This window comes from Cherax quadricarinatus, chromosome 16 (genome assembly GCF_038502225.1).
Source record: "Cherax quadricarinatus isolate ZL_2023a chromosome 16, ASM3850222v1, whole genome shotgun sequence".
Classification (NCBI taxonomy): domain Eukaryota; kingdom Metazoa; phylum Arthropoda; class Malacostraca; order Decapoda; family Parastacidae; genus Cherax; species Cherax quadricarinatus.
This window is the reverse complement of record NC_091307.1, coordinates 2,580,807-2,608,277: the sequence shown is the minus strand read 5'-3', so window position 1 is coordinate 2,608,277 and position 27,471 is coordinate 2,580,807.

The following is a 27,471-nucleotide window of genomic DNA, read 5'->3' as shown; positions in this document are numbered from 1 at the left end:
TTCATACCTCCATGAACCGGGACTGCCTCCATCTGTACTTGATGACTGAATGCATCACTGTCGTGACATCCCTACAATAAGATTCCCATATGCTGCATAAGTCTCAATCTTCAACATGTCGGTTTTTCAAACATTCATCACAACTGTCAGACACAGCAGCATCATGGATCTTGTTACAAAGAATTCTTCAACACTTGTTCGAACTTTGGACGAAGACTACTTCGACAGTGGATGGTACCGGTATGACCCCGCCTCCAACTGCTTACGTCACTCACTTACAGTATAAGCCAAGCCACGCCCTATGATAAAATAACGATAAGTATCACAAACAACCTAGCTCCAAAAGCACCACTGGAAAAATATCGACAATGCACACCAGACTAGCGAATGTAAAATATTAAATTCGGAAAGCTGACAAGGAATCATTGAGGTTATTAATATTCGTTCATAAGAACATAAGAACATAAGAATGTAGGAACACTGCAGAAGGCCTACTGGCCCATTGTACCAGAGTAGTAAAAGTAAAAGTACATTGGCTTGCCGCCAGCTTATCAAAACAGAGACAAGAGCAATGACGAAAGGCTGCAAGCGCTTAACATCTCGACACTGTACAAAAAAAGAATACCTAATTATGGGGTACAAAATACTGAAAGGAGTAAACGATGTTGAGAAATTATTCAGTCTTGGTAGAAAAATGTCAGCTTCATTTATTAGATTTAAAGTCTGTCGAGGACCATTAGGGCTTCTAAATGTGTGATTATACAGTGGATTAAACAAAATTGCTAGAGAGAGAGAGAGACAGAGAGAGACAGAGAGAGACAGAGACAGACAGACAGACAGACAGACAGACAGACAGACAGACAGACCTATCGGTGTATATAGTCTCAGAAAAAGGACGAGGAACAGAGAGAAAAAAAAATATTTTTACAATATTAGTAGCAGCGAGGTAGAACGGACTGGAGAGCGACATAGTGGAGGCTGAAAATGTACACATACACGCACGTGTACTCATTTTCTCTCTCTAGCAATTTTGTTTAACCTTTTAAATAACACTGATGCCTATATGGTAGTAATTTATCGTGTTACCGAGGCTTTTTTTGCATATAAATTTCAATACAAAAATTTAATCAAATAATGCAAATATATAAGTTAATAAATTTATTTGTTAGTTCACACTTTGATAATATATGCATGATTCTGCTTTCACAAACGCGCGTTGTCATTAAGAATTACTTTGTTAACATGCATATATATTGGGTTATATCTAAGCCTAATTATAATGCAAAATTTACATAATTGAACACGTCTACGTTAAGAGCCAATCAATATTAATTTTTTTTTATTTGCATAAAAAAATAAGTGAGAATTTCAGTATTAAAATGCAAAAAAAAAAAAAAAAAGAAGTGGAAAATAGTAATATTTATTGGAAAAGGTATATATACGCAGGAAGTGTGCATTTTTCAGCGTATATATACACACGAAGTGTGCATTTTTTAGCGTATATATACACACGAAGTGTGCATTTTTTAGCGTATATATACACACGAAGTGTGCATTTTTTAGCGTATATATACACACGAAGTGTGCATTTTTTAGCGTATATATACACACGAAGTGTGCATTTTTTAGCGTATATATACACACGAAGTGTGCATTTTTTCAGCGTATATAGCTGAAAGCACACCTCGTAGCTCGATTACTAGCGCACTCAGCTCACACAATGAGGTCCGTGGTTCAATCCCTGGTACGTGTGGAAACACGACGTACTGCCTTGAAATATATGCTGTTTATCTAGCAGTAAAATAGGTACCTGGGTGTTAGCCGACTGGCGTGGGTTGCATCCTGTCGACAAAATTAACGTAATTTGCCCGAAATGCTCTGCAAAACCAGTGGCTTTCTATACAGCAGTATGTCACTGATGTCAGCTATGGTCTGTATAAGTTGTACATGTAGAAATATTATTATTATTCACCCCAGTAACAGAGATTAAAGAACTATTGACTGGTAGTGTCAGGTGACCCGCAGGTGGAATGACCCCTATAATATTTTTCGGGAAAAATCAGTCTTACTATTGTTCTCTTAATTATGATACGGAAAAGAAAAAGAGCCGATAAGAGTTATAACAGAAAAAAAACAGAAAGCATGTCATCATTGCATATTAAACCCGTATTGGTCAGTCGGGGAAAGAAAATATAATTCATTGGTAAAATTCCAATCCTTTTAAACATTTGTCTTTGATTTGAGAAAAAGGCAGCAGCAGCAGCAGCAGCAGCAGCAGCAGCAGCAGCAGCAGCAGCAGCAGAAGCAGCAGCAGCAGCAGCAGCAGCAGCAACAGCAGCAGCAGCAGCAGCAGCAGCAGCAGCAGCAGCAGCAGCAGCAGCAGCAGCAGCAGCAGCAGCAGCAACAGCAGCAGCAACCGCAGCAGCAACAGCAGCAGCAACAGCAACAGCAGCAGCAGCAGCAGCAGTAGCAGCAGCAGCAGCAGCAGCAGCAGCAGCAGACGTTATTACCACGGTGTTAGGTGAGCATACTTTCAGTCTGTTTCTGGGTTATTGTTCTGAATTTAAAGTGGCTGTCACGTTAGAATTATTTTTATATCGAAGGCTTTAAAGCCTTGGTCTTCGATTAGGCTGCTTCGGTCAGGCTGATTTTAGTATTATTTTGGTTAGGGAGATGTGATTGTATCATCACAGCTACTTCCACGGTTACCATGCTAGTCCATGAGCTCGATATTTTCTATCTCAAGTAACATTCATTACAGTTTATAAACATTCTGAACTTAATCCCCTTTATTTAGCATTTATTTAATAACGAGGGATTGCTGTTGAACTTCGTTTTCTAATTCAACTTTCTTCCAACACTCGCCTATACCACCCATTAACCACCCACTTCATTGCTCATTCACCTTAATTTCTCTAACTCCTCAACCTCATTTTCCTTGTATTCTATCTACCTCCTACTCTTACTGCAGCTACATCTAGATCATCATAGTCGAAGTTAAATCTTTTCATAACTTATTCTAAGCTAAACTATCTTATGCTAGCGTAAAATTACTTGACGCAGTCTAATCTGTTGTAAAATAATAGACTAAGAACTAATTCAGTTTGCTAAATAATTATTTTAAGTAGACGTAATCCAATCTAAACTAACCTATCATTAGCTAATCTCTATTTTGTTTAATGGATCCAAATATCTTACTGCCAAAAAATGAGTGAAGAAAATACACATAATGCAGAACAAATTTGTTTTGGGAAAACGTTTCGCTTGAAGAAAGATCTACACCGAGCGAAACATTGTCCACCTAATATTGTTCTACAAAGTGTCTTTACTGTTATATTTGTTATTAGCTGTATATTTTTTGCAGCACAGCCACAAACAAAATAAAAAAAGCAGATAAATTGCAACTATAAATACTAAACAAGAAGAAAAAAGAAACAATCGCAAGATAATCAAATTAGTTATGATCACAAAGTTAACAAAAAAGCACAAGCATAAAATAAACAAAACCACACAAGATAAATACAACCATCAAAAAAAATCAAACAACTCTGCAGCCACACAAGCCTAAGCCAACCAAATAGCCAAGGGGTGGAAAAAAAAAAAAACGTGAGCACAGAACCATCAAACACTGAACAACCATTTCAGAGAATTTACAGCAAATCTCACATCATTTCACCCACCCACAGCTTGTGGGTGGGTGACATATTTCACAAGGGGTGAGATGCAGGCTTCTCTAAATATTCTTCTCATTTATTATTCAGCAAATGTAATAGAAATTCCAAATTTATGTTTCAACTATATATATCGTTAGATAATTCTGAGAGTCCTGGTCTCCGAATTTCAGAAAGGATATAAATGCTTTGGAAAGGATGGGATAACACACTATGCTCTCTAGATAAAGAATTTTTCATAGATGTATTAAAAATAATGAACTCATACTATAGAAAGACGTAGAATAAAGGAGGAAAAATGAGAGATGCGGACAAATGGGAAATAAGAATGAGTAAAGGGGATGTAAGCAAGGTACTAAAAATATCTAGCCAAGACAGTACATGAACTGACATATTCAAGCAACAATCAAATTAAGAAAGAAAATAAACAAAAGGACGGCTTTTGGCAACAGGGTTAGAGTAATGTTAATGGAACGAACTGCTAAGTAGAGTTAATGAAGATAATTCTTCAGGTATTCTTCATAAGCGGGTAAACACACACATGGCTTGTGATTAAGACTTGCCTAACATGGGGAAGCACCTCCTGCTGTGTTTATTTATTCTCATGCTATTAAGGGGAAACGCTACACCACTTTTTCCGTAAGTGGCGATATCGAGAAAAATGGGGACAGTATATAATTTCACCAACGGCAAGAATTTTGATTTAAAAATCTGAAAAAAAAATAAAATAGCACAATCAATATCGCCAATGAAAGTAGTATATCGTAAATTTCTTAACACAAGGAAACTCGTAACGCCAGCTGAGTCAGTCAGCTGAGTGGCCGAGACAAGAATTTACAGTCGTCTAGTTTTAGTGCTCCATGGAATTTACGGCACATTTTAGACACAGTATTAACTTATTTTAGCTGGTCGGTGGCGGCTGCGTGGCTGTTGTTTACAAGTGGTGGCAGACAGGGCGATAACAGGGACAGAGTGTTAGGAATTATGGGTAATGTGACCATCATTTTAGCCGTGGGAGAACAGGACACAAAAGCGGCCTCATTTTTACTCTGACACTTTTTACGTCTGGCTCGTGCTGGTTTCGAGCGTATTTTTCTTTCACGAGAGGAATTATATTGTTATCGGGGTTTCAGCCGAATAATGCGTGATTGATGCGTGTTGAGTATGAGTGACGCCTCAAATATATCATTAATAAATATCAAAATTTCTCACAGCGGATACCAAGCGCTCTTGTATCCAGGCTTTGAAGAGTTTTGTGTTTGAATACAAACCTTCCTATCCACACAGGCGCACACACACACACACACACACAGGGATCGAAAACGACAGAGACAGGATGTTCCAGAGATAGAAACACAGCAAGAAGGGGTCACAACTGGAAGTTGAAGATTCCGATGAGTCACAGGGATGTTAGGAAGTATTTCTTTTTCAGAGTTGTCAGGAAGTGGAATAGTCTGGGAAGTGATGTAGTGGAAGCAGGATCCATACACGGAGCAGGAAGAGTAGTAGCGACCAATGACGAGATGGGGTCAGGAGCTGTGAATCAACCCCTGCAACCACAATTAGGTGAGTGCAATTAGGTGAGTAAACACACACACACACACACACACACACACACCTGAGAACAGCATTCCGATACCTTAGTAAGGAATCATTCAAGACACTGTACACCGTGTATGTCAGGCCCATACTGGAGTATGCAGCACCTGTTTGGAACCCGCACTTGATAAAGCACGTCAAGAAACTAAAGAAAGTACAAAGGTTTGCGACAAGGTTAGTTCCAGAGCTAAGGGGAATGTCCTATGAGGAAAGATTAAGGGAAATCGGCCTGACCACACTGGAGGACAGGAGGGTCAGGGGAGACATGATAACGACATATAAAATACTGCGTGGAATAGACAAGGTGGACAAAGACAGGATGTTCCAGGGAGGGGACACAGAAACAAGAGGCCACAATTGGAAGTTGAAGACACAAATGAGTCAGAGAGATAGTAGGAAGTATTTCTTCAGTCATAGAGTTGTAAGGCAGTGGAATAGCCTAGAAAATGACGTAGTGGAGGCAGGAACCATACACAGTTTTAAGACGAGGTTTGATAAAGCTCATGGAGCGGGGAGAGAGAGGGCCTAGTAGCAACCGGTGAAGAGGCGGGGCCAGGAGCTAGGACTCGACCCCTGCAACCACAAATAGGTGAGTACAAATAGGTGAGTACACACACACACACACACACACACACACACACACAGGACAATTTTCCATTTTGTAATAAATCTAAGAATATGGTATGTACACAGCCCAAAATTAATCAAAATCTTTCTCTAAGTTACATTTTTCTTTTAAAATTTTAAGTCACTCAGAAGAGGCATTCTCCAGTTATTACGCAGAAAACAATTTGTTTATTAATTTTGGCAAATTAAAACTTGACCAACCGCTAATCAATGTGAACGTTTATTTGAGACACTGTACCACTGATAAAAGTTTGAAGGCAACCAGATGATGCATTTCCCAGATATCACACAGACTCCAACAAATCAGTTTTATTAACCATGCTAATTAGTTTGTATATATGCACCTACACAGCATAGACCCAAAAGTCGCATCTTTTCCATATCATGTATCAACCATTAAAAATTAAAGCAGTTCAGAATAGGGAAACTTACGCAGTTTTGAGAAAAAAATAATGCACTGTACTATTTTATAAATACAGTTGGCACTTACATAAATGAATGACAATCTTAACTTTCTGCTAAGCAGGATATATCAGTACTCACCTATATGTACTCCAATATACGTGGTTGCAGGTGTCGATTCATAGCTCCTGGTTCCCACATCTTCGCTGGTCGGTACTGAATAAACTTTCCTGGCGTCAAGAGCCTTACCGTACCTCTTCTTAAAGCTATTTATGGATCCCGCCTCTACCACTTCACTCTCCAGATTGTTCTGTTTCCTGACAACTCTGTGACTGACGAAATACTTCATAAAATCCCTATATGTTCAAAGCTTGAAGCCGAACTGAAAAATGCTTCATTAAATTGTCAGATGTACACCAAAATCGGGAGCTGCCCGTAAAGAAATGGCTAGACCACACTACAGCTGGCAATAGTTCCATGAACTTCACCCTAAATAACCAGAACTGAAAATTTCAAGCCGATCGGAAGAAGAGTTTTCAAGTTATAAATGAAAACGTGAAAAAAAGACAGTCTGTGCTGTCAAAAGTTTGCGTAAAAACTGATGGGATTTTCTTCTTCATGGGAGTTATTCAAATGCAACCCGGATTACTTGGGCGAAGTGAATATCTTGTTGTGGTGGTAATCCAGTAGTTCTGAAAAAGTACTTTTACTGAGGAATCAATTTGCTTTTACAAGTCTATTTATGAAAGTTATCATTAGATGTTTATATCCTCTATGGCTTCATAGATCTCAGATTTTGGTGCGGAATCGTTAGTTTATTGTAGAATCCATATCTATACGAGCATGGCCCATGGCCGGGCTCCGAGAGTAGTGAAATTCTCGAAACTCTTCAAGGGTAAGGTATACTGTGGATGGTAGCGCAGAAGCATATGTATAAAAGCAAGGACTATGAACGACATCCAAACGGCTAAGAGGAATACATCTCAGCATATAGTACATACGAATTGTCATTCGTTTATCTTTTAAAAACAAATTTTGCCTACTTGAAATTACTGTATATGGGACTAAGGGATTATTTGTGAAGTGTCGAGTGAGATAACCTTAATTAACACTGACTGTTGTGGAAGGTGGCGATGGCTGCCAATATAACTTTCCAAAGCATTGTATAAGCTGGCCAAACTGCATATATTTAGATCAATTATGAATGACTAAATGGATAAATAATAGAGCCAAACATCTCTTTGGTAAAGAGAAAGACACTGATACGTAAATCAAAAGAGGTGAGGGGCCTAAGGCATGAGATAGTATAAGAATATGAAATTAAAGTTGCAAGGGAATCAAAGGTTTCCTTCAAGTATTTAAGATTAAGATTAAGGAAAAGATAAGCACATTTAAATTAGCTCAGGTCAGCTTACTGTCAGTGACAAAGAAATATTTTCTATTTTCATCACTTGTTTCCTTTCTGTTACACAAGACGGTACACATGAAATCCCAGTAATCAATAATAATACTGGGCAGGATGAAAAATTCTACAATATCAAAGCAACTCCTGATATTAATGAGAGTGACTGCCTCTTCACTGTGTATGGATTAGATAATGCGTTAACTAAAGGTCGATCAACTGCTCCTGGAGAGGATGGTATAACCTATGATACTCTCAGAATTTTAAGGCACGTGCCTGATAGCCCTAGTTAGCACTTGATAATCTCAGTTACATTGAGGATGCTCTTCCTATTTTCTGGACCAATAGTCTCACTGTGCCTATCCCATAGTCCCAACAGCCTGATACATTTAAACCCATCTCCTTAAATAGTTGTCTTTGTAAAACTTTTGAAAGAACGATGCTTAATAGACTGTACTACAGAGTCAGACACCAACCTTCCCTCATCTGTATGGGTTCATGAAAGGTGTAAAAGTGCGCAGAACTTTATTTCCATCGTTCTCACTGTACACACCTCTACTAGTTTTACCACACTTCTTGATCTAAAATCTGCATTTGATATCGCAATCAGCACCGTTATACTATACGAACTAGCCATAATAAATATTGGTGGTAGCCTACTGTGCTGGATAATATGATACCTGTCAAATAGAGTATCCCTTGTCCTCTACCAAGGCTTTAGAAGAGAGTCTAAAGAAATGTCCCTATGTACACCGCAGAGAGGAATTCTCAGTCTCATGCTATTTAAAGTTTTGATTAATGCTCTCCTAAATGCTCTACCTGCCTTACCTAAACATATAGCTATGAGCTATGCTGATGACATCATGATCCATACAACAGGGCATAAGAAGATGAGCATCATTCTTAATGAAGTTCAAGCAATTTGTAATCGATTAGGCCTCATATCTTCCTTTAAAACAAAGATACTGACAAGCAAACTACGTCCCCCACCAATCTATTTGCAGGATGAAAAATTTAGCAACGTTAAATCTTACAGATACCTTGGTGTAGATGTACCCTTCAATAAATCCACCATCCCACAATTAAATAATAAATGCAAAGATAGGCTAAATGCTCTCAAAGCTGTTGCTGGCTACAACCCAAACCATGGTGCTAATGTGAGAATCGTGAGAATGATGTACATAGCCTATGTTGAGTACTTGATTATGCTGCCCTCATGTTGATATTAGCTACAGCAAGTTCTCTCCGACCCTTGGAGTTAATGCAAAATGAAGCTCTCAGAATTATTCTTGGCTGTCCCAAATCTACAAAGGTTCTTAATATGAGGAAGGAGCTTGGTATTTCTAGTATCAGTGATCGGAATATTGAGATTAACACTGCACTCGGTATTAGAATGTTAAGAAATGAACCAGATACTGTCACTATGAATCTTACTAAATGTAAAGAAGTAAATACACATAGATCTAAATGGATTGTGAAAACATGCAATTATATTAAGTTTTATAACCTGCATGAACTGTATCACTGTAGACAACAAGAGCATTTCACCCCTCCATGGAAGATGTGTTCATTTAATATCACATACCTGCAAGACTCTCCCGAGAAGCTCACTGCTAGTAATCCCTTCCTTAAATCAATTGTTAAACTAACTGCTCATGAAAAAATTTCTCGCCAAGCTGGTAGTAAATAGTTGTCACACGTTACATACACTGACGGATCTACACAGGAGTCTTCTGGCAGGGATGCATCTGCTCTTGTTGCCACCCCCTTGGTTAAGAACGATAATAAACTGAGTTAGGCATAAGAATTAACAACTGGGCGTCTACACAGCAAACTGAATTATTTGCAATCCTAATGGCGCTAAAGCTAACTTATGACACTGAGCTTGACTCTAACATCATTGCTGATTCTGTGTCATCACTGATGGCTCTTGACTCATATAATGACTCCAACAACATGCTAATTGGAGAAGCCAGGTATACTCAAAAATCCGGGAAAAAGGGATTAATATACAATTGCTATGGATCCCATCACACATTGGATTACTCCTTTATGATAAAGTTTATATGTTAGCCAAGAAGAGTACCCAGAAGGAGAATGTAGAATTTAAATTTGGTATATCTGTGTCTAGCATAAGGAATAATATTAGGAGAGAAGTAAATAATGAAAATGAATGTTAAAGGAATACAATTAGAAGCCTGAGTAGATCTATAACCCACTATGATAACATGAACGTAGATAAATACGTTTATGGAGCAACTTGCAATGTGAACAGACTGACTGATGTTGTAGTGACCAGGCTTAGACTTGGTTACAAGTATTTCTGGTAGTTTGGGAGACACACAGATGATGATCTAACCAAATGCAAATTATGATGTCAGGCATATGGTCACTTTCTTGAACACTGTGTTTAATTGTCCACTTATTGAGGAATACGGAGATAGTATAATAACCTATGCGACATGACAAGGTATCTTATTAATGAAAATATGATACCAGATATACAAAGCAAATTTCTTAAATTTGCTTGTAACAGATAAGTGAACTGTGGATGCAAATCCAATTATACACTTGTTAACCCTTTTGGGGGCCTAGTTCCTAGGCCTTTTGTGTATCCGTGTGCTCTTGCGCTACCGTCCACAGGATGGATATGGGATGCACAATAAACTAGTCACTTCGGTGATATGGTCCTCAAACAACTTGATAGATTGAAGCCAAACAAGTCACCGGCCTCTGATAAGCTGTTTCAAGGGTTCTCAAGGAATGTAAGGAGGAACTTAGCAAAGCATTAGCTAGTCTTTTCAACATTTTTTTTTTTTTAACAAGTCGGCCGTCTCCCACCGAGGCAGGGTGACCCAAAAAAGAAAGAAAATCCTCAAAAAGAAAATACTTTCATCATCATTCAACACTTTCACCACACTCACACATTATCACTGCTTTTGCAGAGGTACTCAGAATACAACAGTTTAGAAGCACATACGTATAAAGATACACAACATACCCCTCCAAACTGCCAATATCCCAAACCCCTCCTTTAAAGTGCAGGCATTGTACTTCCCATTTCCAGGACTCAAGTCCGACTATATGAAAATAACCGGTTTCCCTGAATCCCTTCACTAAATATTACCCTGCTCATACTCCAACAGATCGTCAGGTCCCAAGTATCATTCGTCTCCATTCACTCCTATCTAACACGCTCATGCACGCTTGCTGGAAGTCCAAGCCCCTCGCCCACAAAACCTCCTTTACCCCCTCTTTCCAACCCTTTCGAGGACGACCCCTACCCTTCTTTCCTTCCCCTATAGATTTATATGCTTTCCACGTCATTCTACTTTGATCCATTCTCTCTAAATGACCAAACCACCTCAACAACCCCTCTTCTGCCCTCTGACTAATGCTTTTATTAACTCCACACCTTCTCCTAATTTCCACACTCCGAATTTTCTGCATAATATTTACACCACACATTGCCCTTAGACAGGACATCTCCACTGCCTCCAACCGTCTCCTCGCCTCTGCATTTACCAACCAAGCTTCACATCCATATAAGAGTGTTGGTACTACTATACTTTCATACATTCCCTTCTTTGCCTCCATAGATAACGTTTTTTGACTCCACATATACCTCAACGCACCACTCACCTTTTTTCCCTCATCAATTCTATGATTAACCTCATCCTTCATAAATCCATCCGCCTACACGTCAACTCCCAAGTATCTGAAAACATTCACTTCTTCCATACTCCTCCTCCCCAATTTGATATCCAATTTTCTTTATCTAAATCATTTGATACCCTCATCACCTTACTCTTTTCTATGTTCACTTTCAACTTTCTACCTTTACACACATTCTCAAACTCATCCACTAACCTTTGCAATTTTTCTTTAGAATCTCCGATAAGCACAGTATCATCAGCAAAAAGTTACTGTGTCAATTCCCATTTTGAATTTGATTCCCCATAATTTAATCCCACCCCTCTCCCGAACACCCTAGCATTTACTTCTTTTACAACCCCATCTATAAATATATATTAAACAACCATGGTGACATTACACATCCCTGTCTAAGACCTACTTTTACCGGGAAGTATTCTCCCTCTCTGCTACACACCCTAACCTGAGCCTCACTATCCCCATAAAAGCTCTTTACAGCATTTAGTAACTTACCACCTATTCCATAAACTTGCAACATCTGCCACATTGCTCCTCTATCCACTCTATCATATGCCTTTTCTAAATCCATAAATGCAATAAAAACTTCCCTACCTTTATCTAAATACTGTTCACATATATGCTTCAATGTAAACACTTGATCTACACATCCCCTACCCACTCTGAAGCCTCCTTGCTCATCCGCAATTCTACATTCTGTCTTACCTCTAATTCTTTCAATTATAACTCTACCGTATACTTTTCCTGGTATACTCAGCAAACTTATTCCTCTATAATTTTTACAATCTCTTTTGTCCCCTTTCCCTTTATATAAAGGGACTATACATGCTCTCCGCCAATCCCTAGGTACCTTCCCCTCTTTCATACATTTATTAAACAAAAGTACCAACCACTCCAACACTATATCCCCCCCTGCTTTTAACATTTCTGTCATGATCCCATCAGTTCCAGCTGCTTTACTTCGTTTCATTCTACGCAATGCCTCACGTACCTCCACCACACTTACATTCTGCTCTTCTTCACTCCTAAAAGATGGTATACCTCCCTGGCCAGTGCATGAAATTACCGCCTCCCTTTCTTCCTCAACATTTAAAAGTTCCTCAAAATATTCTCGCCATCTACCTAATACCTCCCTCTCCCCATCTACTAACTCCCCTACTCTGTTTTTAACTGACAAATCCATACTTTCCCTAGGCTTTCTTAACTTGTTTAACTCACTCCAAAATTTTTTCTTATTTTCATTAATATTTCTTGACAGTGCCTCTCCCACTCTTTCATCTGCTCTCCTTTTGCACTCTCTCACCACTCTCTTCACCTTTCTATTACTCTCCATATACTCTGCTCTTCTTATAACACTTCTGCTTTGTAAAAACCTCTCATAAGCTACCTTTTTCTCTTTTATCACACCCTTTACTTCATCATTCCACCAATCACTCCTCTTTCCTCCTGCCTCCACCCTCCTATAACCACAAACTTCTGCCCCACATTCTAATACTGCATTTTTAAAACTATTCCAACCCTCTTCAACCCCCCCACTACTCATCTTTGCACTAGCCCACCTTTCTGCCAATAGTCGCTTATATCTCGCCCGAACTTCCTCCTCCCTTAGTTTATACACTTTCACCTCCCTCTTACTTGTTGTTGCCACCTTCCTCTTTTCCCATCTACCTCTTACTCTAACTGTAGCTACAACTAAATAATGATCTGATATATCAGTTGCCCCTCTATAAACATGTACATCCTGGAGCCTACCCATCAACCTTTTATCCACCAATACATAATCTAACAAACTACTTTCATTACGTGCTACATCATACCTTGTATATTTATTTATCCTCTTTTTCATAAAATATGTATTACTTATTACCAACATATCACTAAAAAATAAGTATTAAACAGGATAAATGACAAATGTAATTCCATGCATAAAGATATTAAACTAAAGTGTGTGTGTGTGTGTGTGTGTGTGTGTGTGTGTGTGTGTGTGTGTGTGTGTGTGTGTGTGTGTGTGTGTGTGTGTGTGTGTGTGTGTGTGTGTGTGTGTGTGGTGTGTGTGACTCAACAATCAATATTTGCACCAATAACTCATTACAGTTGTGACCGGGTGTGGAAGTGTGAATTGCTCATTACTCTATAATTTGTTCATGATTGTAGCCAAAGTATAAACGTAAGTAACCATTCTACAGAATTCAATACCTTTGTAACTTGTGAGCTCATTACCTTTGTACCTAGTTCAGCTATCAAAACTTTGGGGGCCCAGTCCCTGGACCCATTACGTACCTCTGTAATCTGTAAATACCTTTGTAACTTGTCATGATTGTGACCAGACTTACCTGGAGTTCATTACCTTTGTAAATTGTGAGTTCATTACCTTTGTAAATTGTGAGTTCATTACCTTTGTAAATTGTGAGTTCATTACCTCTGTAACTTGCTCAGCTATCAAAACTTTGGAGTCCAGTCCCTGGACCAATTATGTACCTCTGTAATCTTTTGACTACCGCCCACAGGATGGGTATGGGGTGCATAATAAACATATTAAACTAACATTTACAAAGCGAGAGATAGAACCTTAGCTTAAAATTATAGACCAACCAGCCTACTTTCAGTTATGGGAAAGTTGGTGGAATCAATAACTGCTGAAACAATCTGAAGTTACCTTGAAATAATTAATTTGACCAACGAATTTCAGCGCAGTTTTACAATGGAGTAATTTTGCCTTACAAATTTACTAACCTTTTACACTAAGGCATTTGAGGCGGTAGACCAAGATAAAAAAAAATGTGGTATTGTGTATGTGGACTTAAGCAAAACCTTTGATAAAGGAGATAATGCAACTTCTGAGAAGTTTCAAGCTTAACTTGCTTGTATATTTTAGGACATTGGTGTCTTTGAGAGGTTTAAATTAGATTTGGGGTATGTTCTAATTTACCATTCTTTTGTGTATTTATTTATTAGTTTTAATATGAATGACTTTTCTGATTTCTTTTAAATCTTCAACACTAATATTAAACAATATCAAAGGTTCCAATGGTGCTTTGAAGCACACGAGACTGGGATTACGGAATACATAACACCTTTCTCGGATCGGTCAGTGACTGAAAGACATCTAGTAATTATAGCATTTAATGGTTCAAGTCAAGCCTCTAATTTTCTTCCTATTACTTTCCAAATGTATTATCATTAGTCTTTAAATATCAATTTTCATACATGGAACATGCTAACCAAGGCTGTATTTGATCAATAAATCAAATAAAGCCTTGGTTAGCATGTGTCACGTATGAAAATTGATATTAAAAGATAATATATTTGGAAAGTAATAAGAAATAAAGCTGATTGTCATAAGGCACCTTAAAATTAAAAAAAGAAAATTTTGAAACAAGGAATACGTATATACAATAGTTTCTCATCTTTGTCGGTGTGCGCGAGTGACTCAAGCTAACGAATGAATAGATCTCAAGTGCTTTTCCTGTAGGCTCAGTATGTGTAAAGGTGAGAACTTTCTTTTCCTGAATGAATTCTAACTCACTGCATGTGCAGCACTAGCTGAGAGGAATATACAGTATAGTTCATTCTCAGTGTTTGAATAGAAAAACAGATTTACATCTCCCACAATTCGAAAAGCTTTTTGCATCAACTCTCTCTCTCTCTTTCTCTCTCTCTCTCTCTCTCTCTCTCTCTCTCTCTCTCTCTCTCTCTCTCTCTCTCTCTCTCTCTCTCTCTCTCTCTCTCTCTCTCTCTCTCTAAGAGATTTTTAAATACAATTACTTTCATTCTGATACTGGAGAGTGACTCAGTTAAGATTAGTCTTCAAAACCTTTTTCCCCGCATCCATTCCTAAACCTTCATAAAAATCGCTCATATATGTATGTACACAGTTGTAGCTGATGCAGATCTTGGACATTTTAATATTGGTTGGTTGGTTTTCTGAATTTAAAGCCTAATGACTGCACATCGAGCATTATTGCTGAATTTTTACATATACGCCACATAGAATACTTTAGCCCTTAAGATAGGGATTAAGTTAAATTCTCGACAAATACACAATTCTCCGTCTATGTACAACTTTCAATCAGTGTAGGAGTCAATGCATTTTAGATTCCAAGTTTTCAGTCCTCTCATGTAAAAGTGTTCATTTACAGCACTTTGTGTGTCATATTCCTTAATTGTTCTCTTCTTTCATTTTAAACGTTTTATTTCACCTCTTTCAATAATCTTTTTTTATTCTATTTTTCCTTTCTCTACTTCAAGCTGTACAGTAACCCGGAGTCTAGCTCGAGCCAAACTGAACAATAAGTTTTAGTTATACATTTTATTAAGAGTGTTAGGTTCATTTTTACTATATAGTATTACATAAATTTTAGCAAGACTATGTTAGGCTGCTAAGTTAGTTTTCGTGCAAAAAAAAAAAAAAGGTATACAAAAATGTGTATTAGTTTAGTTAACTGTTTTACCTGAGGAGAGGAGAGAAGAATCTTCAAATAATCAAAGGTTTGTTTAGCTAGAGAGGCATTGTTATTGTTCACAGCAAAGCAAGGCGTCTGTGTTGTTGTAAAGAAGAGTTAGGCTTGTGTTGGCACCGTATACATGGCCCTGGAGATGCACAACAACCTGTCTCATTAACCTGGTCTAAAGATCCGCTGCTATGTAGCGATGCTTAGTTTTTGTTTTTTAAATGGGTTGTAAAAGCTAGCTGAGGTAAGCCAGTGGCTCTTTGGCCACTAACTGGGTCACCATCTATTTACATCCAAGTCAGGAGATAGTTGTTTCCCCACAAATAATCCGACACCATCTTCTGTCAAACATAATGTATACAGCCAGGGATTTGTCTCTCAAGTGTATATAGAATGACAGTCTACATTAATCCCTTTTGAAGGATTTAAGTATTCTTGACTGGTGACTAATAGTGGACGTTCAGCCTAAATAACCCATTTAGTCGATAAGCTAGAAGCCGAACCTATCATATATGAGTTATTAACTGTGGTAACAAGTCGACGAACTGGAATAAAGACAAGCATGTTTCGCTCGAACATTAAACGTAGTCAAGCTGATTCCTTAGCGAAAAGTGGTTTAAAATAAAAGTTGCTCTATATTCCGTCTTTGTACTTGAAGAGGAATTCTAACACCATCGAACCATTAGGTCAAAACGAGGTTGATTCCTGTCTAGAAGTGAAAGAAAAGCATTTGCTCAACATGATTTTAACGTACCGCATATTCTTACAAAGTTGGCCTCAGGTAAGGATATGTGATATCACCATGGTAAACATATTTGTAGACGGGAGATGTAAAAGAAATGAACGTTAGGGTGTTGGGGAAAGGTATGGGATTAAAAAATAGTGAATCTGGTATGGAGTGGGAATTATCATAGTTGCTTTTTGCCGATGGCACTGTACATTTGGGAACTTCTGAAGAGATGTTGCAAAGCTTGGTAGACTATTTTTGGATATAGAGTTTGCGGAGGAAACGTCTAGTTTATTGTACACCCCATAACTATCCTGTGGACGGTAGCGCAAGAACATATGGATACAGGAATGGTCTAGGGACTAGGCCCCAAAAGGGTTAACAGGAGTACATTTGGATTTATATCTACAGCTGATCGATCTTTATTTAATGCATTATTTAATCTGTACCCGGTGAAGAGGCAATTATTCTCATCAATATTTTGGCTAACAAATTTAACCAATTTCAATTTTCCTTCAGAATCAATCTTTCTCTCTCTCTCTCTCTCTCTCTCTCTCTCTCTCTCTCTCTCTCTCTCTCTCTCTCTCTCTCTCTCTCACTCTCTCTCTCTCCCTCCCTCCTCTCTCTCTCTCTCTCTCTCTCTCTCTCTCTCTCTCTCTCTCTCTCTCTCTCTCTCTCTCTAGGTTTGTTCTAATATGAGATGGAAAATTTTCATGTCTAGATGTTTTGGACCAGTTAGCGATAGTATATTATAGAAGGAAATTACAAGTTAACACAGGAAAAATCAATGAATGTAACATAAAATCTAGGTAATGAATGATTGGATATCATAATAGGAGGAGGCAATATGAAGGAAGTAAATGTGTTCAGATATTTGAAATATATTCGTTCTCTTGGAAAAGACACTATCAAGCTGAGCGATATTTCTGTATAACAAAAGTTCATGTATTTTTGTATTTTATCCACTTGGCGCTACCCTCCACTTTTTCAACCTCGTAGCGCTACATGCTGTTGTAATGTAACAGAAGCAGTACATTCCATAAGTTATAATAGACAGAGCATCCTATGTTAGTTATAATGGACAGAGCATCCTATGTTAGTTATAATGGACAGAGCATCCTATGTTAGTTACAATAGAGCATCCTGTGTTAGTTATAATAAGTACAGAACCCTCCATCAGTTATAATAGAGTATCTTCCATCAGTTTAATATTAAATACAGTACCCTCCATTAATTATATTAATACAGTACCCTCCATCAGTTACATTAAATACAGCACCCTTCATCAGTAATAATAATAGATGTAATACCCTCCATCAGTAGTAATAATAGAGGCAGTACTCTCCACCATTAATACACGAGATTCTACTAACTTGGTCATGTGTACTATGTGACTAACTTTCAACATAATTCAGGACGCTAATGGGAATTCTTGCCCGAGATAACTTACAAGAGTAAATGAATCGGAATTATAGCCGCTGCAACTAAAATACAGACTGAATATTGCAGATCAAGTTAATGGCTGGTTCTTCAATGATATTGTTGTTAAAAGTCGGTTATGTTGGAAAGTTCCTGTTTTTGATGATTGTAGGTATTAAGGATTTAAACCTGTTGTAATTTATAAGAGAAATTCAAATATTGCTGACAACGAATTGTAAGAGTAATGCAAAGTTACTTATGCCATAACAAATCGTTATTTAGATGAAATTTCACTCAAGGGTAAGCGAAAGCGACTTGAAGCTCATCTCTGGGCGTAACGCTGTTTATAAAAGTGTTTGTATTAATGTACTTGACCTCATTTTTGACTTTCAAACAATGAATTCTCAACCCTAGGAAACAGTTCAACTATGTCTTACTGTAGAGGAAATGAGGAAAAGAAGTATGTGTGATCTGAGAGTGTTATTTATGGCGCTACAGGCGTCTTAATAACCAGGTCTGTCTCATTTGTTTAGGATTTAAAGATTATCGACGATGAGATTAATAGAGGCTGCCTGTAACCTGTTTACCACTAGTGTATATACTTAGGGAGCATATACAAAGGGATACTCATCACCAGTGTGACGGGAAAGATATGGGGATACCGACAGTATGTAGATAAAGACACACATACTGGTCAAGACACTGAGGAAACGTTTCGCTACAAGTGGTTTCTTTGGTTCTAATACAGAGACCAGAAAAAGAGGATTTATAGGGGTGGGAGTCAGGTGGGAGTCAGGTGGGAGTCAGAGGGCAGATGTGAGAGGGTAGAGGTGGAAGAGGTAGTTTCAACATGATATAGTATTATTAGTAGTATAGTATTATATATTAAAAAGCACAATATGGTGACTGGAACAAAACACAAATAACCCGTAGAGACAATAAGGCAGGAGGAGGTGCATTTCCTTCTTAAATCGCTTGACCAAGAAAAGGCTGTGGGCCCAGACACGTTGAGCCCAAGATTGTTGAGAAGATGTGCAGACCAGCTAGCAGCACCTCTAACTCGTATCTTTCAGCACTGCCTAGTACAGTGTAAATGGCCCTCTGTGTGGAAAGAGGCATATGTAGTCCCTGTTCACAAAAAGAAGAGCAGAGCAGAAATCAGCAACTACAGACCAGTGTCACTCCTGTCAATCACTGGTAAGATCCTTGAGACAATAATCTCAAGACATGTGACAGAGTTTTTTGACTACCACTCACTACTTTGTGATCGTCAATATGGCTTCAGGAAAGGTTACTCTGCTGCTGATCTGTTGTTAAACCTCTCCACTAAGTGGCACCAGTCACTGGATGAATCCAAAGTCAGCTGTGTGGTAGCACTGGACATTGCTGGTGCTTTCGACCTGGTGTGGCACCAGGGCCTCTTTGCAAAACTTCAAGCACTGGGAATTGCAGGCTCAACGCTATGTCTCCTCAGTGATTACCTTCATGGTAGATCTCTAAGGGTAGTTCTCAATGGAACGGAATCAGCAAGACATCCTATTGGGGCAAGTGTTCCACAAGGAAGCGTGCTGGGACCATTGTTATGGAATGTCTGCTTCAACGACCTTCTTCATCTCATCCCAGAATCCCATGCATATGCAGACAACTGTACACTGACATTCACTTATCCAAGAGAAGAAATGCCAGCAGCTCTAGGCTACATCAATCACCAGCTAAGAGCTATATCAGCTTGGGGAAATAGATGGCAAGTAACATTTGCACCTGAGAAAACGTAAATGATGATGATCTCTAGGCACCATGATGGTAATGCTGGTGCAGTAGTAAGGATGAATGGGAGGGTGTTGGCACCTGGAGAAGAAGTTGATATCCTTGGGGTGAAATTTGACTCCAAACTAACCCTGAAGAACCATGTTGTAAATCTTGCAAACAAGGCAGCCAGGAAGTTTACAGCATTTCGCCGTATCTCGCATCTGCTTGACAGTAGGGGTTGCAAGATTCTGTACTAGGCACAAGTACGCTCACACCTTGAGTATGCTGCACTTTCTTGGTTTGCCTGCCCCCCCCCCTCTCATCTGCGACTGCTTGACAAAGTAGAGAACAGAGCAAGACGTCTCATCTCTCGCCTGGACCCATCCTGGATACATCTGTCATTTCAGCAGAGCCTTCAACACAGGAGAGATGTGGGTGGCCTTACTGTTATGTACAAGGCCAATATTGTCAAAGTACCACACTTGGATCCACTTCGAGGACAGCGTGAAACAAGCTTTTATGCCACAAGACGGGCAGAAAGCAGCAACTTCACTCTGGCTGTATCCTTCTCCAGAACATCACTCCATCTGAGATCATGTATACCCAGGATGACTCGAGTATGGAACACATTCGTACAGCATAATGATGTCAACGAGATAAAGTCAGCTGATCAAATGAAAATTCTGGCCCACAGATGGCTCCAACTTCATCCTGTTCCTTACTTGTATGTCTCATAACAATAAAAATGCTTTCAAATGAGCTGATGTAGGTAACAGCTCTTAGCTTGTCAATAAGCTTCTCTTTTCGATGTGCGGGTTATTTATATTTTAGTATATTATTATTAATTAAACAAATGGAGTCTGCCTCTTCTGAATGGCATGTCTTGCGTGAATTGCAGGACCCGTTTCAGAGTTTTAACGGTGTTAATTGAAAATTTCTCAATTTACTAATGTAGTTAACAAACTTATAAGTGCTGAATTCTGTTCAGTAGCTAGAAAATGCATCTGTTCGGTTTTAAACTTTTAGTGCTGAATTTGGGTTGTTAAAGTTTTAATTTGCTAATTTTATTGAAGAAAATGATTTCTGTGAAATAACTGGAGAGAGTTTCTTCTGGTCAACTTTAACCCTTAAAAAATGGTGAATCTTACTTAGAGAAAAAATTGGATTAATTTTAGATTGTGTAGGTCCTTATTTGCCATTTTAATTGAAAAAAACATCGAAATATTCGATTTCACGAATATTTCAATTTTCATTTCATGTCAGTTTCATTAAAGAAATTGGGGTATTAGTGTCCACGCGATAACTTGTGAGTGTGTCTTTTGAAACCATACCCCCGGCCGGGATTGAATCCGCAGTCAGAGAGTCTCAAAACTCCAGCCCGTCGCGTTAGCCACTAGACCAGCTAGCCACAATAAGATTCGTCCAACTAGGTATATTTCGACACCATAGGAAGGTTAGCACAGGCACCACTGTGACCACAAATGCAAGTTTTTACAGACGAATCTCCAGCTAGCGTGTAGAAATATACCTAGTTGGACGAATCTTATTGTGGCTAGCTGGTCTAGTGGCTAACGCGACGGGCTGGAGTTTTGAGACTCTCTGACCGCGGGTTCAATCCCTGCCGGGGTATGGTTTGTTTGCAATCGTGTCATTACGATTTCGTGAGTCGTGTCTTCTGATTTTAACCAAATCTTCAACGCTTATATTTAACCGCATTAGAAACCTGTGCTGCCCTCTGCACTATCCCTATCGCGAGCACTGAGCTGCGGGGGACCTTCCTTGGACAATTCAACGACCCACATACAGCTAGTTCATTATTGTTATCTAAGAAAAGAAAAACTCTCTCCTCAAGATGGTAAGAAAATCACATTTTATACAAACATATTATCTTTATGCAATATTTTCAAAGCAGGACGTGCACAAGTAAGGAATCATATTTCATAACAGAATATCTTCAAATTAATATCTTGGCAAAATGACATTTGATAATAGTTGTAATGATTAGAGTTTTCATATATGTTTGAGTTGAAAATATTGAGAAAAAAAAACAAATATAACTACGTTATTGGTAACAGAAAGGTATTTTCTACGTAAGAAGATTACTTGTTGCATGCTATTAAACATAACGTGATGCACTTTTAAGCAGAACATGTCATGGGGAAATTGACGCATGTGATACACCTGGATACGTTTGTTTGAAGACCTTTCCCCATCTAGTGGCTTTATCAATTCAAAACATTGATGATATGCGAAGACAAAAGAAGTTGAGGTAATCACTGCCTCAGCCTTGCACAACTATGCACACAAGACGGTAGAAGACGAGGTAATCAGTCTCTCAGCCTGGAAGCATGTGTCCCATACCTCGATCTTGGCTTGTTAAGTAATGATTGGTTTCCCATACCAGTACAGTGTACAATCATTTCTGGAAAATCTCGGAGAAACTGTCTAATTATTAAAATGTTCATGGACAGCGATAAACCCATAGGGTTTGAACACCAGGAAATACATTTCAATAATATTAAATATTACAAACTACTGTAAATTAAGGTTAATCTAAAAACGTGCTCAATATGACTGTTACATTATTTTAATTTTATTAAAACTTTTTGATATTAAATTTATATCGATAGGAACTAACGTCAGTGTGTCAAAAAGCCTGCGTGCTGAGTACTAATTTCCCTTGATAAACAATCCGATGTTTATTTATTAAATGGATTTTTTGAATATTTATCAATATAAAAGTACTGAAAAGTTAAGAGGTTATTTACCATTGGGAATATCTGTAGAAGACAATTATTGATTTCGACGAGAGACGTTCCAACGTTATAATTTGTTTCACAGATGAATAAGCAATGGAAACCTAAGTACTTTCGCTAATAGTTGCAAAATAGTGCTTCTTCCCGAGAAGTGGGCAAACTGACTTTTTTTTTTCAAGATCCTGTAGCGATGAGTGTCCTTAATAGTGCTACATACGCTTACTTTAGAAAGGAGTATAGATATTCCAGGGCCAAGTGTTGCGGTATCGTCCCCAGGCAGGTTTCGATTATTCCAGTTTCCACGCAAGAAGAATTACAACTGGGAATTTTGCAGGAGCCCTCTTGTGGTGGTGAACCATCAAGATGATTCATGAGGTCATAGGAGGAGGGAGAGGGAGAGGGAGTGGGAGTGGGAGAGAGAGAGAGAGAGAGAGAGAGAGAGAGAGAGAGAGAGAGAGAGAGAGAGAGAGAGAGCACTCCCCAACACTGGCAATAAAGTCTCTTTATGATGGCAGACAGTATGGTGATGGACTGGCTCGTAATGTTTGCACTCTGCTTGACCACTCGGAGGTATATGGTAGTTGTCATTGTGGCTGGTGCAACACTGGAGTGAAACCCGCTCGTCGTGTGTATAACCCCCTCCATCCTTAAGCTCTTTTATAACCCATCCATCTGTTGAACTAGGGTAGGAGAACAACCTATTCTCACTTTATTACGTTCATTTTTACGAGGTTTCTGAACTCAATTTCCTGACCTTTCTTGTAACCATATCAGTGATCTTTGCCTATTTTACGTTTGGTTAGGTTAGGATATGTGACATTAAGTTTGATTAAGTTAGGTTATATAAACCTACATGAATGTACATTTAACTGTAGATAAGTAAATGATGAGGGGAAAAGGGTGAGCGGTGCACCTAGAAGTCTGTGGAGACAAAGAACTTTGTCCTTGGAGGCAAAGAGGGGAATGTATGAGAGTATAGTTTTACTAACGCTCTTATATGGGTGTGAAGCATGGGTGATGAATGTTGCAGCGAGGAGAAGGCTGGAGGCAGTGGAGATGTCATGTCTGAGGGCAATGTGTGGTGTAAATATAATGCAGAGAATTCGTAGTTTGGAAGTTAGGAGGAGGTGCGGGAGTGCCAAAACTGTTGTCCAGAGGGCTGAGGAAGGGTTGTTGAGGTGGTTCGGACATGTAGAGAGAATGGAGCGAAACAGAATGACTTCAAGAGTGTATCAGTCTGTAGTGGAAGGAAGGCGGGGTAGGGGTCGGCCTAGGAAAGGTTGGAGGGAGGGGGTAAAGGAGGTTTTGTGTGCGAGGGGCTTGGACTTCCGGCGGGCATGCGTAAGCGTGTTCGATAGGAGTGAATGAGACAAATGGTTTTTAATACTTGACGTGCTGTTGGAGTGTGAGTAAAGTAACATTTATGAAGGGATTCAGGGAAACCTGCAGGCCGGACTTGAGTCCTGGAGATGGGAAGTACAGTGCCTGCACTCTGAAGGAGGGGTGTTAATGTTGCAGTTTAAAAACTGTAGTGTAAAGCACCCTTCTGGCAAGACAGTGATGGAGTGAGTGATGGTGAAAGTTTTTCTTTTTCGGGCCACCCTGCCTTGGTGGGAATCGGCCAGTGTGCTAATAAAAAATAATAAGTAAATTAAGAAAAAATAAGGGATACGTCTGGTAAATACGAAGTGACCGAAAATTGCCAATAATCATTCACTTTTGTAAGATCACTCGTGGTGCGAGAATGGGCTGAAAAGGAAGCTGATCGAGTGAACCATGAATGTGTGAGCTTTGTCTAAATACTTCTTGGTATGGGCATGGAATATCGTTTTAACAGGCACTCTTGCCTGCTCAATTCTAATTTGCTGCGATGTGTGTTGTTATTATACCCTCGACTGAGACAGTAATCATACATGATGTCTCGTGGACAACTAGCCACATTGTGTCCCTTCTGATTATGCTTAGAACACTCATTGCTCTAATGCCTGGGAGGGCATTGTCCTAGTCAACACTACCTGGGTGATTAGGATGGCAGCGAACTGGTCACTCCACTCCCTCGGTGCTGGGAAAGACAGTGTCCATTGTCGCTGCGTTACTAGTTACAAGTCACGCAGTAGCGACAGTCTTCGTTGGGTCTCCTGCTGACCTTTCTTTTGACTTTGATGATCAAGTCGTCAGTGAATTTGAGAGAACACACCTCGTAAGCTTGTGCTTGAACTGCATGTCCTAATCAACATGCGAGCGAAGGAGAGACGTGGCCTGACGATCTATCGTCAGGCCACCGGGAGAAATATTCTATAGTGTTCCTGTATCTGTTAGCAGGAGACCTGGTCATCATGAAAAATTAAAATACAAGGAATGTGGCGGAGTGATCATGACACCATCAACGTTAAGGCTCAGTAATAAACACTAGCTAATTCGAGGTTATATTCATCTAATATTCGTATACCCTTGGTAAGCTCTTAATATTATCAGCATGACTAAAGAATAATTATTAACCCAATAATTCTATAGTAAATACATAGTTTACGAGACTACTGAAGCAATACATGGAAACCCGTCAAGCACAGAGGATTAATCCCATTCTGTATGTCCAAAAGACACCACAAAATTGGCACTTCTGTACTCACTAAATGAACTTCATATATAAATCTCATAATACCACAGAGCACAATCATATTGTATATTATCAATATCATCAAATATGTTTCTCACATAATATTACTCCACATTAAGACTGTATATAACCTATTGACCACTAGTCAATAATATGAATTTAAACAAACTCATTTCTTATTGAAAGACATACATCAAACGGTGTATATGTCTTTGTAGAAATAAAGGTCATAGGAGGGTTATTATGACTGCATATCACTATCTCACCTGTCAAGAATACTTTAATACCTTAACAGTGAGTAAAGTCTCAGCATTTATACACTGAGAAACATACAACAAACGATGTATAAATCCTGTGTAAACAAAAGGCAGACAAACTCCAGTAAAGTACAGTGATAAAATACGTATTATAAAACCTAATAAACATAAGTCCGTCGTTTTTTTACCGGTCAAGGGATACAGTTTTAAATTATACCAACAACGTTTAATTAAAATGTTATTTAAACTTAAATGAAAAAAAAATTAAAACACTATAATCAGACTGGTCTCCTTTTGAAAGCGCAGTATATTTTTTTTTTAAATGATAATATGTATCCCTTTTATTAGTAAATAAAATGCTTGCATTCTTTTTGGATTATAATCTTGCGTATTTATAATCGTGAATGTCAGAGTTATCTCAAAATAATTATCCATGAAGTTATTAATTTGTTATATTTACTAATGTCATTCGTATAGAAGGGAGGCGGATAGCTCCATTTTCTCGGATCAAGAGCTTTTATGAGCATTCTTGAGGGGAAATAATTTTAAAGTCAGTTTCAAAAGCAACACTAGACGCATAAGAAAAACTTATCAAAAATTATTTATTTCAATCTGTGCTGAACACTTTGCTACCAAAATGCAAGTTCCTGATCCAGCAAGGGACCCTCCTTGGCTAGCTGCAAGAACTGTGTCAAAACTGTCAGTGGTGACAATAAGGCAGGAGGAGGTGCATTTCCTTCTTAAATCACTTGACCAAGAAAAGGCTGTGGGCCCAGACAAGTTGAGCCCAAGATTGTTGAGAAGATGTGCAGACCAGCTAGCAGCACCTCTAACTCGCATCTTTCAGCACTGCCTAGTACAGTGTAAATGGCCCTCTCCATGGAAAGAGGCAAATGTAGTCCCTGTTCACAAAAAGAAGAGCAGAGCAGAAATCAGCAACTACAGACCAGTGTCACTCCTGTCAATCACTGGTAAGATCCTTGAGACAATAATCTCAAGACAAATGACAGATTTTTTTGACTACCACTCACTACTTTGTGATCGTCAATATGGCTTCAGGAAAGGTTACTCTGCTGCTGATCTGTTGTTAAACCTCTCCACTAAGTGGCACCAGTCACTGGATGAATCCAAAGTCAGCTGTGTGGTAGCACTGGACATTGCTGGCGCTTTCGACCGGGTGTGGCACCAGGGCCTCTTAGCAAAACTTCAAGCACTGGGAATTGCAGGCTCTACGCTATGTCTCCTCAGTGATTACCTTCATGGTAGATCTCTAAGTGTAGTCCTCAATGGAACGGAATCAGCAAGGCATCCTATTGGGGCAAGCGTTCCACAAGGAAGTGTGCTGGGTCCACTGTTATGGAATGTCTACTTCAACGACCTTCTTCATCTCATCCCAGAATCACATGCATATGCAGACGACTGTACACTGACATTCACTTATCCAAGAGAAGAAATGCCAGCTGCTCTAAGCTACATCAATCACCAGCTGAGAGCTATATCAGCTTGGGGAAATAGATGGCAAGTAACATTTGCACCTGAAAAAACGCAAATGATGTTCGTCTCTAGGCACCATGATGGTAATGCTGGCGCAGTAGTAAGGATGAATGGGACGATGTTGGCACCTGGAGAAGAAGTTGATATCCTTGGGGTGAAATTTGACTCCAAACTAACCATGAAGAACCATGTTGTAAATCTTGCAAACAAGGCAGCCAGGAAGCTTACAGCACTTCGCCGTATCTCGCATCTGCTTGACAGTAGGGGTTGCAAGATCCTGTACGAGGCACAAGTACGCTCACACCTTGAGTATGCTCCACTTTCTTGGTTTGCCTGCCCCCCCTCTCATCTGCGACTGCTTGACAGAGTAGAGAACAGAGCAAGACGTCTCATCTCTCGCCTGGACCCATCCTGGATAGATCTGTCATTTCAGCAGAGCCTTCAACATAGGAGGGATGTGGGTGGCCTTACTGTTATGTACAAGGCCAATATTGTCAAAATACCACACTTGGATCCACTTCGAGGACAGCGTGAAACAAGCTTTTATGCCACAAGACGGGCAGAAAGCAGCAACTTCACTCTGGCTGTACCCTTCTCCAGAACATCACTCCATCTGAGATCATACATA